This window comes from Arachis ipaensis, chromosome B1 (genome assembly GCF_059453495.1).
Source record: "Arachis ipaensis isolate K30076 ecotype BB chromosome B1, ASM5945349v1, whole genome shotgun sequence".
NCBI lineage: Eukaryota > Viridiplantae > Streptophyta > Magnoliopsida > Fabales > Fabaceae > Arachis > Arachis ipaensis.
In genome coordinates this window covers 31613483-31618476 of record NC_142436.1, presented here as the reverse complement: position 1 = coordinate 31618476, position 4994 = coordinate 31613483, and positions in this window count along the sequence as shown.

Here is a 4994-nt window from a genome sequence, read left to right as displayed (position 1 = left end):
TCCTCTTATAATCAAAACCCCCAAATCCCCCAGAGCCAATAATAGAGCATTTCATTGCAACTCCTAGGAAAGACGACGCAGGAGTTTAAATACTCTCGGTTTATATTTGTGTTGATTGTGACATCTTTTGAATTTAAAATTTGATTTGACATTACTTGTCAGTTTGGAACTATACTTGCAACGAAGTTTTTTTCTCTAACCGAGAAGAAAAATTCTAAGCCGACGGTTTTATTCTTTCAACGGTCACTTAATATTGGACCCGAAAGATTGTAAAGTTCCACTTTACTAATGTCATTTACATTAGTAATTTACTCAATCCTTATTTTAATTAATTACCACCACTTGAGATAATTAATTGATTTTTTATCATGCCCAATTACCTTAATTACCTTCCAAGATATTTAAAAATTAACCTCGCTGAGTCAACGGTTTAAAATTGCGACACGCAGCACTTAATGTACCACCTATCGTGACGCATGCCTCCTTCCCCTTGATTAAGTGACACTTAGTCACTAATCAAGCTATATACAAGTACAAAATTCTCTCTCTTTCCTCAAGGAATAGCTGAGGCATGTATGGAGAGAAAAGAGAGGATTTTAGTTGATTTTTGACTTTCCGAGCTTGATTTCTTGAGATCCGTGACCCACACAAAAATTTTGATCCAATAGATGTAAAACCCGGTCAAAACGTACTTTATTAAATAATAAATTAAATAGGAAAAAATATTGTTAGAAAATATAGCAATCGGAATTTGATAATTTAAATATGATATTTGGACTCAGTGGATTTTTCTGAGTCGAAAAACATAGTTTTCTGGGTAAAAACACGCACTGAAATTTTGACTGGCAGTACCGGCTGAGATCTGTCTGGTACTGCAGCTGAAAAAATTGATTATAAGTAAATAAGGTTAATAAACTAGGATTTATAATTAGGGAAAGTAGAAATATTTAAAATACGATTAAAAACTCTAATCTTAGAGGTTTTGGCCCAAAATTGGGCCAACGGACTAACATAAGTGAACCGGGCCCAAGTGGGCCCAAGACCCAACATATATAAATATTAGTTATGAGAATTTCAGCTCATTTACCCTAAAGAAAGAGGGTAGGGGCGCAGCTTTGGAGAAGAGAGGAAGAAGAGAGAAAATCCTAACTTCATCAAACTTCAAATCATCATAACTTTCTCTCCGGAACTCTGATTGACGAGCCGTTTGTGGTCATGCATCGCTCTTCTCATCCTCTACAATTGTATCTAAGTTTTATGGTGAGTATTCCATTCATCTCTGCCCAGTTTTTGAAATTCCCACTGTTACGTATTTTTGGGTAGTTAGTGTTAAAATCTTATGATTTTGGTTGTTTAAGGATACTCTAACATGGATTCTAAGTGGGTTTTATCCCTATTTCATATGGGCTGAGGTAAGAAGTATTCAAACCCTTGTGATTTATCAATTTCATGAACCCTAGGTTGATTATAAGTGTGAAAATTGATTATGTTAGAATATTGGATGATTTTGGTGCACAATTGGAAGATTGATATTGCTTGAGGAAATTTAGTGAGGCTTGGAGCTAAGGATTGGTGGAGACTCTCAAGAAGAAGTTCAATTATTTTGGCTACAAGAGGTACAGTTTAAGTTTCATTTAAGTATCGTGTGGTGTGATGAGAATTCCTAGGCTAGATGCCCCTAGGATAAGTTTAGATTGTGCAAATGGTTGGTACTAATATGCATAGTTAATATGTAATGTGAATTAATGATTGGGTTGAGAATTGTGTGAATTTGTATGTTTGGTGTGTTGAGAATTTGATGAATTAGATAATGAATAATGGTTTGTGGAATATGCATTTAAATTTTGAATTTGGGTCGGAGGCCGTGAATCTTGGGCCAAAGGCCGGAAGAGGTAAGGAAGGTAAGTTGATGTGTGTATTGTGTGATGATATAAGAGATTGGATGGATTTTTGATATTGAATGTGTAAATAATTGGTTTGGTTATTGAATAATAAGATTTGAGGAGTTGAGGTGTGGAATTTGATAGTTTTGGGTGAAATTGTGTAGATGAGGTAGGTTTGGTCTTGGTTGAGTGTAATTATGTGAATGTGGTTGGGTTATAGTCATTTGAATGAGTGGAAATGAATTTGGCTTGTGAACATTGGTAAAATTGGTGATTTCTATTTTGGGTAAAAACTAATTTTTGACCAACTTTGGTGGTTCATAACTCGGTCCACGGAGTTTGGGAATTCTTCAAAATTATGAAAGTTTATTCAACGATCTTTCCAATGGTTCAGAAATGGTTGAAAAAGGAATTTTGTAGTAGAAGTTATGTGTGTTGGCAGTTTGGGGTTTGAAAATGTAATTCTGCAGTTTTTTAACTTAGTAAAAATTTTGGAAAATTGTGCTTCCACGCGCACGCGTCAGTCTTGATTTTTAATCACCCATGCGTGTGCCTGGCCGACGCGTATGCGTCGATGCACTGATGCAAATGCCCAGTAGAAAATCCAGAGAGTTGTGCTGAAATTGTGCTGGATTTGTGCGAGGAGCACAAGACGCACCCACGCGTACGCGTGGCTGACGCGCACGCGTCACCTTACTTTTCTACCATCCACGCGTGCACATGGGCGACGCGCACGCTTCGCTCTATTTTTCTGACTTCCATGCGTGCGCATGGGCGACGCGCACGCGTGACCTTATTTTCACCAAAAGTTGATTTTTGAGTTTTTCAATCCGAATTTCAGACTTTTAAGCCTCTGTTTTCATCCTCTAAGTCCTAAATTTTTATAGTATGCCTAGTAATGAAAAGAAGCTAGGATATGTGGTAACTTGTGGATGAAGTAAAGTGAGAATCAATGATGAATGATGATTAATGATGATTGTATGAGTTGCTGAGGATGATGGTGAAGGCACTGTGTATGTTATGAGCCAGATGGCTGTGATAAGTATTGAATTATGGATGAGTATGTATATGTATATGATTAATGATTAAATGATTATGAATGATTGAGGAGGCTTGAACATGTGGTGAGTATGCCGGAGATGCATATATGATTAACGAATGAATGTGGTAAATGAATAGTGATGGAAAATGTTGAATGTGAGGTGTGACCCGGGTAATAGGCAGTGTTGTTGTCCACTTACTCCGGGTATGAGGCGGAAAAGGAGGATTATGATAAATGAGTTTAATTATAGAGTTTTGAATGAATGTATTTGTGATAGCTGGGTAGTAGCAAGAGTCGTGGTTCGTCCCGCTTGCTCCAGGTCATTGTCTGAAAATTGATAATAGTAATAATAATGAAGGGTGATTATAAATAAATGTGTATTTGTGATACCTGGGTAGTAGCAAGGGTTATGGTTCGTTCCGCTTGTTCCAGGTTAATGTTTGAGATTTTATAACAATGATGATTGATTTTAAATTGAATGAATATATGTTTGAGATACCTGGGCAGTAGCAAGGATTGTGGCTCGTCGCGCTTGCTCCGGGTCAATGCTTGAGATACCTAGGTAGTAGCAAGGATGGTGGTTCGTCCCACTTGCTCCGTGTCAGAGATTGTGACGCCTGGGTAGTAGCGGCAAATGGGTGTTTCTGTCCATGGTTAGCTACCAGGATGTGTCGGGTTGGCTATATAACCGACAGATGATATCATCAGCCATAGGGCAGGCATACATCATTTGCATATGTTTGAATTGTTTGGGTTTGTCTATTTGTTTGGATTGCTATATCATATATGCTATGTTACCTGACTATATGCTATCTGTTCTACTTGTACCTTATTTGTGTATTACTTGTCTGTATTGATTGTGTTTGTACAACTGAGAGGTCCCTCATGCTGGTGTCGGTTGACGCTGAGGGCTGTTCTTGTTGAAATGGAATAATGATATGATTAATTTAAAATGATGATTTTTGAATGAGATAATTTGAGTTCCCTGGGTAGACGTAGTAAAGTGAGTTAACTTGCTCCAAGTTGATAATGAGATCATATGAGTTCCCTGGGTTGACGCAGTAAAGTGATTTCACTTACTCCAAGTGAGAATATGAAGTATTGATATAGAATTGCTGAGACAAATTAATTGGTGACGGTTTGGTTTATGATTCTGTTTCTGATTTGTCAGAGAGTTAGAATGTTGGGAAGCATGAGGAATATGAATTAGATTTAGCTTTCCCTTATGACAGTTGCCTATTTATGGATTAGCGAGAATATGGGATGAATATTTGGTGAAAGGAAGTTTAGGATGCTTAGTGAGTTTTTATTACAATGAATTGTATTTATTTTGGCACTTTTACCGTACTGGGAACCCATGGGTCGGGGGTTCTCATTCCGTGTATATCTCTTGTTTTTCAGATACAGGTCCAGGTGCTCAGAAGTGAGTTGTGGTTCATCTGAGAGATGCTAAAGATCTTTATATTCTCTACTTTATATTTTGCTTAGAATCTCTCCAACTTTACTTTGAAAAACTTATATTATGTATTGAACTCTTTTGAACTTGCCTATAGAGGCTCTTATGTTTCTTTTGGGAGAGATTAGGGGATACTGTTGTCAACTACTGTTATACTGTACCCTAGCCAGCCTAAACTCCGCGGGTCGTGACTAGTGACTATTTACTTATGTTATATATCTATATAATATCTTTCTCTTACTCTCCTTCATACCTTTATCTGTATATGGTTTTCGACTTCACGCTTTATCTTTAGTTATTGATGCGTGAGTGATATGACTTCGCGATTTTATTTTTTACTCTTTTCAGGCTTCTCGATTAATACTCCCTTCAATTTTACTTTTAACTATATATTAAAATCCACCTTGAGAGTCGTACCACCTTATTATCATTGACTTATGACTCGAGCATAAGGATTTGAATATTAGGGTGTTACAATAGAAGTGACCGTATCTTCCTTCTCTACATGGTGACGTGCTCGGCCGAACTAAGGGAGGAGAAGAACCACCGAGTTTTTGATGTTTTGGTTCCGTTTGACCAATCAGAAACCTCCTCTGATATCTTGTGTGTGTTT